At 39.7% G+C, this 14,608-nt stretch overlaps 1 protein-coding gene across 6 annotated transcripts in view; it reads right to left on the reverse strand.

Annotated features, from left to right (window-relative positions):
- Positions 1–8,895, reverse strand: part of SESTD1 (SEC14 and spectrin domain containing 1) — a 75,462-nt gene extending 66,567 nt beyond the window's left edge. For 4 of the 6 annotated variants that reach the window (XM_081314910.1, XM_081314909.1, XM_081314908.1 and 1 more), the window contains exons 1-3: positions 8,465–8,895; positions 3,114–3,191; positions 1,414–1,516 (exon numbers count right to left, since the gene is read on the reverse strand). The gene's annotated coding sequence lies outside the window, so the exon portion shown is untranslated. Of the gene's footprint in view, positions 1–1,413; positions 1,517–3,113; positions 3,192–8,279; positions 8,389–8,464 lie in introns of those variants that run through there. The other 2 variants (XM_081314906.1, XM_081314907.1) reach the window with 2 other exon arrangements.
- Positions 8,896–14,608: the final 5,713 nt, after the last annotated feature.

Raw genomic sequence — 14,608 nt, forward strand, 5'->3', positions numbered from 1 at the left:
TCAAGGCTGCCACTTTTTTGGGTGCCCAATGCAGCTATAGTATATGAAGTACAAATCTAAGAGAAATGCTAGGTGAGGAGGGGTCAGAGAAAAAAATACAATCAATCAATCAATTAATCAATCAATCAATCAATCAGAATAGAGCTGTAAGGGATCTTGAAGGTCTTCTAATACAATCACCTGCTCAAGCAGGACACCCTATACAAAGGGTAGGCAACCTTGGCTCTTTTATGACTCGTGGACTTCAACTCCCAGAATTCCTGAGCCAGCATGGGAGTAGAAATCCAGGAATCATAAAAGAGCCAAGGTTGCCTACCCCTGCCCTATACAATTTGAGACAAATGGCTAGCAAGTCTCTTCTTAAAAACCTCCATTGATGAAGCAAGCACCCACAACTTCTGAAGGCAAGTTGTTCCATTGGTTAATTGTTCTCACTGTTAAGAAGTTTCTCCTTAATTCATCTAGGTTGCTTTTCTCCTTGATTGGTTTCCATCCATTGTTTCTTGTTTTTCTTTCTGGTACTTTGGAAAATAAGTTGATCCTCTCTTTTTTGTGGCAGCCCCTCCAATACTGGAATACTGCTATCATGCCACCCCTAGTCCTTCTTTTCTCTAGACTAGCCATACCCAGTTCCTGCAACTGTTCTTCATATATTTTAGTCTCCAGGTCTTTAATCATCCTAGTTGTTCTTCTCTACACTTTTTCCAACATTATTATTAATTTTTTGGTAATGCGGTGACCAAAACTGGATGCAGTATTCCAGGTGTAGTCTTACTAAGTTTTTATAACGTGGTACTAATACTTAAAATGATTTTGATTCTATGCCTCTGTTTATATAACCAAGGATTGTATTAGCTTTTTTGGTTGCTGCCGCACGCTGCTAGCTCATATTAAGTTATCGTATTACATTTAATCATATTTAAGTGATACAGCTGAAGGAAAAGGAGATATGGTAAGCAAAAAGAAGAGCCTGAATTATTTTGTACCTGAAGTATTCAAGAGAAATTTCATTGATTTATTTAAACAGAAACATCTATTTCCTATACTTCTTTATACAATAAAATTGTCAAATTCTAAATGTTCATAATCCACTAATCCCCAGTAAATGACACAATACGACAATCCAAGATACTACGATACTAGGAAAATAGGAAACAATCTCAATGTAAGAATATGAAATTATCAGGTTGGTGGCAGCCACATTTTAAAGTAGCCTTGAAATAATATTACATCACTTCTGACCCAAACAAAAGTTTGTCATAGCTTGACCAGAAACCACTTTGTCAGATTTGACTGCCAGTAACAAGTTTTATATTCACTATCTATCCATATCCAAAAGATTTTCAAATTCAGGTATCATCTCTCCCCACCCAAATTACTCTGAGCAATTATTCATCTATTTAACTGTCATACCTTCATGTCTTTTTATCTTAATCAATGCAATTTGTCTCTCTAATTTTGTCAGAACAATTTTCAAACTTCAGTTTTTCTGAATTGTAGCTGCTCATCTTCTCACCTAAAAGCAGAAGACCACATCCCATATTTATTTTATGCCAACAGGACTTCAAACAGAAAAAAATCTCAATACTATCTTCACAAGATTTAACAAATTTCAGTTCTATTTTTCAAAGCCTGTTGTTACTGAATCATCTAATTGAGTTTCATTCATTTAATTTTACTAGTTTGTTGTATCAAGGATACTTTTCATATTGATCAGTTTTCCAAGTACCGTAAACTAAAAATAACACAGAATAACACAAACACAATTTATATGATTCTAAAATCTACACTGTGTGAATATTTTTGATGTGTTATTATCAGTATTTCTTTACTGGTTAAGAAAGCAAAAGTTAGACAGGGATGAGGAAATGTATTTTAACTTCTGTGATTTCTTTGTTCAGCAATTCCTGGTAAATGTTCAAGAAAGTTCCCTAGAATGCAGTTTGTGAGCAGCTAGCTTAAATCAAAATATATGCATATTGGTTTTGCCTTAACTATGCAGACACTGGTTTGTGCCTCGTTCCTGAGATCTAGATTACTCTTTGATTCTGGAGTATTTAATCAGTTTATTATGACTAACACACTTTTCACTTTATCCATACACTATAGAGGCTATGTTGCGCGTCAGGGCAAATTTCTGAAGTAAGGCTGGCAAGCTATCATTAGTTAACAATTCAATATTTAAAGGAGAACAATTATGCTGCCCAGAGCTTATACAAACAAGGTGCTTTCAGGGAAGAACAGCAAGAGAGCTTATTTGGGGTATACACTCAGCAGGTTGTATCAGTCATGTACTAAGACAAACAAACCTGGAGGGCAAAACAATCCAGACAGCGCTAGAGCAGTGGTCCCCAACCTGTGTAGGGTATGGCCTATTGGCCACAGGGCCGCGTGAGTGGCTGGTCGGTGCACGCATGTGTGTACATGCGCGCAGCCCCACTCCCATGAGTGCCGTCAAGAGCGTTGCAAGCATTCACGGCCCCATTCATACGAGCACCGCCATAAGCATCATTGCGGGCATCTGCAGCCCCACTTGTGTGTCTTTTAAAAGACTAAAGATCTGGCCAATGGCTCTGTTCCTGCAGGCCCCAAAGTGAACACACTCCTGCCTTCAGGGTACACGCCCCATTGCATGCAACAAACAATACTAGTGTTATTGTACTAGTTATATTGTTTACATCAGAGGTCCCCAACCTTTTGGGCACCAGGGACTGGTTATGTGAAGAGAGGTTTTTCCATGGACGGGAGGGGACGTGGCTTTGTGTACTGCCTGCATCCCGCAGATGGCGTTTTCCTTGTTTGTGCGGGCCAGTTGCTGGCATGCCATAGCCTGGTACTAGTCCACGAACCGGGGGTTGGGGAATCCTGGTTTACATTATTAAATATAAAAGCACAATTTCAGATTCAATTTTCCGAGATTTTAGTGAACATAAAAAACCTGACCTATGTAAACATACTTACATTTTTGCTATTAATTATGTGGTCTACTACTATAACTAACACTTGTGTCAACAGACCTGTCTATATAAAAGTTAAAACATTTTGACAACTGGCAAAAATAAATTATATATCTATGCCTGCTAAATATTTAGAAACTGAATGAACCTACTTACTGTGTTTATGGCAATTTCCAAAGACATCAGGAATCCAGGAACAAAACAGGCTTGAGGTTTGACTCAACTTTTCAAGCCCTGTGAATAGTAAATTAGAACTTGAAATTTTCTATTGGCAGTTTACAACAGATTCTTTAGAAAGACATTTACTTCTTTCACACTATAGAATTCAAAATAAAATAATCAAAATAGGAATATGTTCCACAATACAATGACGTTACAGGTAGCCCTTGACTCATGACTAGTCACTTATCATCTGTACCGACTTAAAAAAAGCTACCTGTAACCCATTCTCAAAGTTACAGCTACCCCACCAAACTCCACAGTCACATGAGTGTATATAACCCACAGTCACATAACCACGATTTGTGATTTGTTTTGCTGTTTTTCAGCAGAAAAAGCCCACTGGATATGCTGCATTTGCTTAACGATTTAAGCAAACTTAACAATGGATTGACCTCACTTTATGTTTAACCTAAAAAATGGTTGCAAAATCAAGTTCAGTCACGTATTGCCTCAACTTGCAACCACAGATTGTAAATCAAAGACTACCTATACATCACTACATTTAATAGTTGAAAATCAAAGAGAACCAGATTCGCAAACTGAATTTATTCTGCTGGAGGTACAAAACTTTGAATTACAGAAGGAGGAAAGAAAATCAGTAGAGAAGTCTGACAATTTCTTTTAGACTACATTTATTCAATATGTTGCTCATTTACCCTAGGTCATAAGACAATGGAAAATGGTCGTAAAAGTGGACATTTAAAGCAAGATTCTTTCATCTTTTGGACCTAGTATACAAAAAGAAATCCGAAATCATACCAAGACATTGATAAAAAATGTTGCTATTATGGGCAATTTTAACAAAAAAAAACCAACAACACTCATCTGGGTCAGTGTCAACTGGTACAGTTGAATCCCACCATTTTCTCCAGCTAGAAATGGCCCCTCTTAACTGAAACCCATTAATGCATTTTTTTCTGTGCAAATAGACATAATAGCAATAGCACTTAAGACTTATATACTGCTTCACAGTGCTTTACAGCCCTCTCTAATCGGTTACAGTCAGCACATTGCCCCTAACAATCTGGGTCCTCATTTTACGACCTCAGAAGGATGGAAGGCTGAGTCAACCTTGAGCCGGTGAGAACTCAGCTGCTAGCAGTCAGCAGAATTAGGCTGCAATACTGCATTCTAACTACTGTGCCACCACAGCTCATAATTCCAAACAAAGCTCAAAAGATTTACTTTAAGAAACTTTTTCTACAGCATACTGGCTTTCCTTTTTGAAATTAAAGGAGTATTTAAAAGACTAAATAGAACCAAAGATTTCATATGGAATATTGCCATCCACAGGGATCGTATAAGAGATTTAAGCTTTAGAACAAGTCTCTGTAACATGTCATTACTTCTGGGGCTTCTCAGAGACTGACCAACACATTTCAAGATTGGATCTGAAGCCCTAGATACAACTAGACTGACCCCAAACCAGTATGGGCTTGGCCTATTCTGATTCGGTCATGATTCTGACTGGTAATCCAAAAAAACCATTGATGATCTAATCACAAGCCTCACTATATTTGTGGACAGATCTGAATCCAATACCTCGTTCCCTCACCCATTCCAATGCAAGACACATTATTCCAGACATGTCAAACTTGTGATGTCACACAACGTATCGGGATGGTTTTGCCATTGCTGGCAATGGGGTGGGCACGGCTTCCACATGACGCATCAGGCCCGCAGGCCGGCAGTTTGACACCCCTGCGTTACTCTGTACGAGTGCTGAAATGTTTTTTAAAAAATTTCCTCCACTTAGTGTGACTGCTGTGGTGTTGCCATTTGCAATACAGATAAGCTTTGTAATGATAAACCAGGATTAACCTTTGCAGAGGATTTTAACTCAAAACGGGGTAGGATAGAGTTGTAACATACTGAAAATGTTGGAGGAGGGGCGGTTCAGGAAAAAAAGAAAATTGAAATAGATGCAATATTTTTTTATATCAACTTTACTGGATTTTGTCATTATTTTTTCTAAAACTTCTCATTTCTTTTCACATCTCTAAGTTACGGTATGCCCTACTTTGGGCATAAATATTTCTCCCTAACCTGTCCTAAACTGCACTGGATTTGAACTTTTGCTCTTAATGAAAGCATAGCTCTTATAGGTTTAAATTGTTTTGTTACCACATCCAAACAACTGTTTCTTCAAGCCATGTTCAGACACAACAAAATGACTTTAGAGTAATGATATACACCTAGTGGTGTTTAAATGCTACATGCAGAGCATGGATTTTAATTTATTGTACCCAAACCTTGAGGATAACTCAGTGCATTTTACACAGAACTAGCACTTGTACTGGTTAACAGCTAAGCCTGCATTCTGTTTCAATGTTGCAAATAGAGCAATCTCAAAATAGAACATGTACGTTTTAATCAGGAACAATATATAGTAGCCAGTCCTATGGGACTCAGTATTTAACTGAATTGTTTTCAGACCATAAGCTTCTAAAGGAAGGAAAGGGGAGCATTAACATTAGTGGTAGCTTTTGAAATATGTTAATAGTGTGCCAGGAAGACTTCTACACAGGAAACTTCTTTTTTTCGATAAAAGTATCAAATCCAAACATCAAGCTGAGGATCTCGACAGATATTAAACACAATGGTAGTCTGCATCTTAAACACACCAAACTCCCATGTGACTCCTTCCCAACCCAAGGCTGATTTCCTGATAAAAATATATATGCTATAGCATAACACAATTCAGGCTCTTATTCTTTAGATACAGAAAGTATGTATATAAATATTTTATGTAAAATTAACAATCTCATTATAGTATTTTTTTTATAGAAGCGAGCAATTCCAAACATGGAAATCAGAAGTCCAGGATAAATCAACTAGCAATGGATTGTCATCAACCTAGATTATAGATCTTTCTAGTTTTTCTAAATATTCTATTCCGTGCCCAAGGCCTAATCTGTACACTAAAATGCAGGTTACAGTAATTGATTAAAAAAAAACCTCAAAACTAAATTTGATGTACTTTATTCTTTATTCCACCCTTGAAGTTCCAAGAGGTATGGAAGGACAATCTAGTGAGCTAAGTCACATCACCGTAAAAAACTAAAAGAACTGCTAAGATTCTAAAAAAACTGGAGGAATATAAATTATTGAATAATTCTGTTTTTTACTCTGTTTGTCCTGTAATAAAAATCCAAATTCTACTATTTCTATACTTGGGCAACTACTACTACCACATTCTTCTGCCAGTTGCATATATGTCTTTTTTTATTCTCCTCCCCTTTCTATAAATCTGTAAAGAAGAAACATAGATATATTTCATTTTTATTACTTGAAAAAGCCTACTTTTTTAAAAAAATCACAACTTCAACCTCAAATATCAATCTGTAAAATTAAAAAAGAGGAATGATCTTCATCAGAGTACCAGACTTTAAAGTTACTCTGCTTTTGACAGAAATGTTTATTAAGGAATTTTCTCCACAAAGCACTTCTAAATGCTTCTACACATTAGGTCATAATCTACAGAAATTTTTCATCAGATTGTATCCAAGCGTTACTGTGCAAATCAGACTAAGGCCTAATGCCACAGAAGGTAGAGAAATTCATAAGTTTTCAAGATTTCCTGCACTGTTTCAAACATATACAGTTAATACCAATGAATCCACAGATATTACTTGGTATAGGAAGTTGGATGTGGAGAACGGAAAGAAATTTCAATTCAATAAAAAAATGATGCCTCTGAAATCATCCCAGTTTTAAATTTTAATCCCTCTTCCTCTGACAGCGGATCAATTAAAAAAAACTGGAAAAATGCATATAGTTCAAAAATAAAAATAAAAACATTACCATGGTGATGAAAGAACATGGCAAGTATCCTTAGGAATTGTATCTATCTCCAGTTTTTTTTTAATCAAAGGGCATGAAAGGGAGAAAGAAATCAGTGCTGAATTGTAATACTGGCATAGGAGAGTATCTACAAACAATAATACTTACATAAAAGAGCATCTACACTGTCAAAATTTCTGTATTTGCAAATAACCTGCAATCAATACACTGCTTTGCAGTAAAGACACAGAAAAAATACATTACCTGATTTTTGCTATTTGCTATAGAAAGGTTCCAGACCTTTTTTTTTAAAAAAAGTAACTCCTCCTACTTTCTATTTCCCAAACAATGGTTTGGAAATGTTTTAAGAAAATCTTTAGATTATGCAGATTCTGTCAGCTGTCCACCTTTCTCTAGAATAGAAGCAACCCTGTATCAAACAATGGAACAACCCAAGACTGGAACCCATCACTTTGGCCATACATTTAGCTACCATACATTTGAAATGGCAAGATGACAATTTGACTACAGTTAATTCTAAAAAGTCAGGGTGACGTGTTCACCTGAAGCCGTCTTCTCAAAGATGCAGGCTTTTAATGGCTCAGAGAACGAAATCAATCGTTTTCTTCCTTCTCAGAACCATAAGCCCTTTGTTTCGTGGTTAAAAAAAAATACTAGAAAATCTTAATTGTGCAAAATAACACAGAAAGTGGTCAAAACTAGGGAAATAATATTGCTGCGGAATAGAAAGATGTCGAGAGAGAGAGAGAGAGAGAGAGAGAGAGAGAGAGAGAGAGAGAGAGAAATATGAGAATGGTGCCTTCACTCACTCACTCTTTGCTCAGGGCTGGGGTTGCAAATGTCAACAACACAAAGGGAAAGGGAGAAGGAACAGAAGAAAGCGGCAGCATCGACTCTTCCCTACCAGCGGCTGTGTGCGTGTATATTATTTACTCCACGTTATAAAGCTGTATAAAAAACCCATCCAAAAGGCAAATAAGAAAATACCTGTTGCTCTTGTCTTAATGCAATTAAGCCCCCACCCCACCCCCGAAAAAATAAACCCACGGGGCCGAGCCACGTTGAAGAGAAGAGACTCCGCCACAATAATTAAAAAAAAAATCAGTGGCAGAAATGCCAGGTTGAAGGAAAGAGGAAGAATGGCTGGAGGGGGAGGGATTTTATGCGCGCTCCCTCGCTCTCTCACACTCACACTCTCTCTCTCTCTCACACACACACACACACACATTTAGGTAAAGATGCGGCGGCAGCCGGTTTCCCCTCACTCCCAGGAGACTCCCACCCAGCACGGTTTACCTCCGCAGCCTCAGGAGGAAGCAGCAACCAGCGCCAGGGAAGCCTCCCAGGCGGCGGGAAACAAAAGCCTACTCAGGCCGCAAGGCTGGGCCTGCTCTGCTCTTTTGCCCCTCTCTCTCTCTCTCTCTCTCTCCCCGTCTGCTGCAATCCCCGGGAAAGCGCCTGGCCGAGCAAAGCGGACTCACCTGGGCCGAGCGCGGCTGCTTAGCTACCAGCCCGGCGAGGGCCGGCCCGCGGCGCCGTTTTGCTGGAGCGGGAAAGGCGGGACCAACGCCGGCCGCGAGCGAGGGAGCGCGCGGCAAGGAGCGTCGCCGGGCTTCTTCCTTCACCACCGCCGCCGCCGCGCGGGCCTGCCGTAGCTACTCAGCAGACAAAAGCTGGGGGCCGGCCGGCCGGCGGGCGAGCGGGTGTGTGTGTGTGCTTTCGCCGCGGCCGTTAGTCCCGGCGAGGGCGGCGTTGCTTAGTCGCCGAACCCGGTTCCCCCTCCCAGCCCCTCTGGAGAGCGCGGCGCTTTTGCGCGGAAGGAAGCCCACCCTGGGTCAGAGGAGGCGACGACATGCATCCCTCCCTGGCACTAACACGCGCAACGTGCACATTCTGTGTCTCTTTCTCTCTCTCTCTCGGCTCGCAGAAGCAGCTGCTCTCAGGCAGGGTCAGCCCAGAGCCTGCAATGACAAGCCCCACCCTGAAGTGGAACAATGCACCAGCCCAGCCACCCGCCTTGCGCGGCTCTCTCTTCCTCAGGCCCGTCCCTTGGGAAGAGGATCGCGCACGTGTGTGCAACGGCCGCGGGCTTGCCCTAATCTCTGGTTCCTGGCGAAAAGGACGAAGTGCTTTTCCTTGACTTTAGTTTCGCCGCGGTAGCGAGATTAAGCAAATTAGCCCCGCAGGCTTCCAAGATGACAGAAGCCGAACTCAAGACGCGCCTTTTTAAAACGCTTGGGTGGCCCGAAATCGTTGCGTGCGCCCTCTTTGCAACTTAAGCGCATTAGTTCTCTGCTATCGCAGTTCAGATTCTCTCCTTCCCCTCCCTGGTACTTTTATTGTCGCCCTTCCTTACCAATTCCACCTAAGGCTGACCGTGGGCTCTTCCCCTCCCCCTTTTTTTCCATCTACCATGGTATTCTGGTCTGAAGTGGGTTGGGAAATAAGAAAGGTGGATTCTACGGATCAGGCTTTTTTCCCCCCAGTCTCCCGTGTGAAAGCAGTAGTAGTAAGGCTACTGACTTTTTTTTCCCTATTCTCCTCTTTTCCCGTTTATTTTCTTCCTTGCCTGATCAAGAATTCTACCTGCTGCTTGTGACTTTGTCTCGGGTTAATAAAGACCCTGCATTAACACGGATTTCGGAATAGTTGTCTTTGTTCTTTCCCAAATCAGAAAAAAAAGGGGAGAGGGGAAGTGGTTACAATAAAAATCACTATTTTATACCCTGTTGCCAGATCAACATTTCTAGAACAAGATTACCTGCTAATACTAATCCCTATCTTTGCCTGTTTGAAACTCTTAGAGAATATGTCATTTTATTCAGTGAGTGGAGCAAGGGACAATTGTCCCCTGCTACACTTTCCACAGCATTGGGACTGCAAAGGTTCTGCCAGTTTTCTTACTTAAGCAGCTAAAATGTTTGAAACCATAACAATTTAGCCAATGACAAGCTTCACTGCCAGAAAAATTCACTACAGAGTCTCCTTTTTTTCAGCTTGTTATAGAACAGGGGTCCCCAACCCCAGGTCCGCAGACCGCGGAAAAACCTCTCTCCACAGAACTGGTTCCTTGTGCCCAAAAGTTTGGGGACCTCTGTTGTAGTAGACTATTCCCATTTATTGGAGGAAAAAATAATTTATAGCAGAAAAAATGATAAAATTAATAATGTTAATAATGCTATATGCCAATTCATCCTGGTGAAATGCGTAAATATGGATAAAGAAAATACATACTTTTTTTCCAGACTGAGGACTACACTTGGCTTTTGTCGTGAAGAGATATTACATGAAGAAAGTGTTGACTTTTATGCTAAATAAAAGAGGAATACCGGTTCAAAAATGACTTGGAAGCTAAATAGAAAGCTTGTATTCCAAGTTAACTGATTTAGGCTCCTGTGTTTACTTCATTTGTCACAGGATAAAATGGAGATACACAATGTACAATATTCTGGGGAGAAAAGATTAGGTATAGTTACAAAGATTGGGTAAACTCAAATGCATTTTAGATACATGCATGAGATGAGAGTGGGTAGGAGTTTAAGAACCTGTTGGTCTACTCTCAGGTTCATGGAGCAAAAGACAGATCTAATGAACCCTTCAACATACTGGAAATCATTTTAAAAGTCAAGACCATTTGGGATCTAGTATTCAAAGGATTTTTTTCTCTCAAAAGTCATCCTGGAAGAACCTAGAAGTGTGTGATGAGAAAGACAAATACAGATCCCCTCTAGGCTGTTTTTGATCCTTCCCCTCCCCTTTGACAACAATGGCTCTGTGGTAGCCCTAATGGAAAAGGCTCCAGGTTATGTTTTTACATATTAGAATATTATTCATGATTGCAGCTGTTATTTATTTAAATGGTTGCTAGATTTCCTATCCTGAGGCTGCTCCAGCTGCTCAAGGAAGAGCTGTATTAAAGAATGTAATTATGTTGAGGTGTTGCCTGGGCAAAGGGTCCTTCACTTCTTTCTTTATACTGGGTGAGGAACCCACAGAGGCAGTTAGGAAGAAGTTTTCTTCCAAATCCTAGTTACTTCAGCAGAAAAAATGTTCAGGTGTCCAGCTTAGTTGACTAATAATTTAAGAGCAAGGTAAAATTCTTGGATCCTGCCAAAAAACATGCTACAATGGAAATGTATCTAGCAATAATTGCATGCATTGCAAACCCTTGGAAAATTAGGAAGAGTGTGTATAAAAATATGCACAAATGAGCATTGGTCTTTTTTGTCGGGAGGAGATATCTAATATGTAAATCAGTGTGGGAACAGAACTGAACAGAATGATAAAGTGAGAAATATGGTGAAAACCAAACCTCAGAGGCACTATTGTAATATAAAAAAGAAAGCAGCCTGATGTTTTCCAGATGTTGTGAATTAAAACCCCTAGTAGCCCTAACTGTCTAGCGGCTAGCCAATTGTCAGGCTTGGAGTTCAGAAAAATCTTCAGGACACTGATTTTTCTCTTTCTGCAGCAACCAAAAGTGCAAACAAGCTCTTTATATTGCTGATGTTTTGAGAAAACCAAATACATTCAGGACAGTAATGAGAATGAGGCTTATGAGAATAATGTATAAATCATCTCTGCTGTGGAGAATTGCTCTGTGGATTAACTTCTAAGGGTGATTATATTAAACCACCATTTAATCACTTTAAGGATATTCAATAAGACCCCCCCCCCTCTGTTTTAAAGATTTTCCAAAAGTTAGATTGGGGTTTACAATAACATCAGTGCAATAAAATCAAAGCCCTCCTAAAATATTTTCATAAATAGAAAAACAAGTATTCATCTGTCTTCTTGGGGCAGGGGGGTGTAAATTTTAAGATGTAATTATTGTGAAGGTAACGATGTAGGATATCAGTAAAATTTATTCTTTATACTTTATTAAAGGGCTAGACTTTGAATTATGTTTTACCCTTATAGAATCTGAATTCAATATTACATAACACTTACTAGGCTGTAATATTTAGACATTTGTCCTTGGGTTGGGGGGAGGAACCAAGTAATTCAAGAATATTTTAAATGAGTACACATTAATTAGATTGTGCAATCATATCATTCCCCCCCCCCCCCCGGAAAAAAAATCCAGACTGTTCTTCTGACTGGTGCCACTCAGATATTTTGAGACTGCAACATTGAGATAATGGCACATTTTGGAATGGCAATTTCTGAACTTCCTGCAAGCATGAGAAATATTATCTATGCTTTTGCTAAGTAGCTTTCACAGAACTGTGGCCTAAAATAACAATGCAATCACAATTTAATCAGAAATATTTCATTGCTTTCAAGGGGAAGGGGACCTACTCCAGAACATAGTAGAGTAACAAGATCTTACAATATATAGGATTTTGCACAGCTCAAAAAATCCTCCAGTAAATTAATTTTGAGTATGTGTATGCAGACGGATAGATAGATGATACTATCTATCTATCTATCTCTATTGAGAGATATCAATAATATTTTTCTTTGGTGATAATACAAACTGGGGTCATAGTGCAGTATATTTGGCTTGAGCCTGAACTCTGCTACTACAGTTTGTAGACTATAATTTATGACTAAATATGCTGAAGACCGAATCATTATGGGTTATTCAGTGAGCTCAATGATTAAAATAAATTGTGGCCTAGTGTAGAAGTATGCATCCTAAGGCTCCAAGACTGTGAAGTATATGATGAGAAGCATATGATTAGCATGTAAATGAGTTAAAATTTGTGATGGCCTTGCATTTTGATAATATGGTACTGGTTAATTGAACTCATAGAAAAAGTTTCAAATGGATATGGTCAGGGCTTTTTTTCTCATAGAACGTTCAGAACGGAGTTCCGGCACCTTTTTTGGATGGAACCTTGTAGGGTATGACGTGTGAATTCCGGCACCTTTTTCTTTTACAAAAAAAGCACTGGATATGGTACTGAGTCTGATTTCATCACCTTGGTTGCTGATATGTCACGTGACCTCACGTGACGTCGCGGGTTTGACATGTCTGATCTATGGGGCTGAGTTTTGTTGAAGTACAGTGGTTCTGATCTTTCCCATCTATCTGTATAAATATTGTGCTCTGTGATTACCATTCAGCATTGAGACCATTATCCTATTTTGACCCACCTTCCATCTTGTGTCTCTTGTTCAATAGCTATATGAAGGCAAAGGTTTTTTAGAGCTTTGGAGTGGATCTCTACCAGTATGCTGACAAAAACCAGCTCTGCCATTTTTGCAGCCAACTTTAAGGAAGCAGTCAATACTATTAATCATTGGGCAAGTTCAGTAATGGGGTATATAAAAGAGAATTAGTTAAAATTCATTCTGGATAAAAAAAGAAGATCTGGAAATTGGAGTCCAGATTAAGATTAAGGTTCACTTGTTCTTGATAGTTTATGCTTCTTTAAAGGTAGCCTGTAGCTTAGGAGAGATCCATGATCCCCGGTTGTTTCTAGATTAACAATGAGGAATGTAGTAAGGAATTTATTTAAACAATTATGACTAATGTACTATTTCTATTGAGCCTGTCAGAATTGATAACAATCCATGTGCTGGTCAAATCCTGTCTTTATTATCGGTCTTACTAAGGCCTTAGTAAAAGTCTAGAAAGAGTGAAGAGAAGAACAACAAAAATGATTAGGGGGTTGGAGAGTAAAACATGAAGAATGGTTATAGGAATTGGGTATGTCTACTTTAATGAAAAGAAGGACTAGGGCTAGGGGTGACATGATAGCACTGTCCCAATCTCGGAGGGGCTCCTACAAAGACAAGAGGGTCAAACTATTTTCCAAAGCACCAAAAGGCAAGACAAGAAATAATGGTTGGAAACTAACCAAGGAGACAAGCAACCTAGAACTGAGAAGAAATTTCCTAACGGTGAGAGCAATCAACCAATGGAATAGCTTGTCTTCAGAAGTTGTGGGTGCTCCATCACTGGAAGCTTTCAAAAAGAGACTGGAAAACCATTTGTGTGAAATGATGTAGGGCCATGGTGGCGAACCTATGGCACGCATGCCACAGGTGGTACACAGAGCCCTCTCTGTGGGCCCGCGTGCTGTTGCCCCAGTCCTAGGCCTTCAGCTGGGTTTTATAAAACCTTTTCGCTTTAGGCCTCCGCCACCATGTGCAAAAAAAAAAGTTCAATCAATCAATCAATTTCAACTTCTCACGGGAAAAAAAAGATCTTGCTAAGTTGGAATTGATTGAGCTTTTTAGTCCCACCCACTCTGCCATTACCACTGCAGCCACGCCCATCCAATTGGCCACACCCATCCAATTGGCTACACCCACCCAATGGGCCACGCCCACCCAGCACCCAACAATACATAAGTGGGTTTTGGGTTGCAGTTTGGGCACTTGGTCTCTAAAAGGTTCGCCATCACTGGCATAGGGTCTCCTGCTCGAGCAGGAAGTTGGATTAGAAGACCTCTGAGGTCCTTTCCAACTCCATTATTCTATGTTCTATTGCATCACAATCTATATGGGAGCTCACAGTGTAAAGTTATCTGGAAGCTGAAATTGGTGCAAAATTTGGCAGGGTTGCTGACTATTATAAGATGCAAGGATCATAGGGTGTCTGCACTGACAGAGCTGCGTTTGGCGCCATTTGCTATCCAAGCATAAATTAAGATGTTAATTTTAAACATTTA

The sequence above is a fragment of the Vipera berus genome (genome assembly GCF_964194415.1).
Source record: "Vipera berus genome assembly, chromosome: 1".
Classification (NCBI taxonomy): domain Eukaryota; kingdom Metazoa; phylum Chordata; class Lepidosauria; order Squamata; family Viperidae; genus Vipera; species Vipera berus.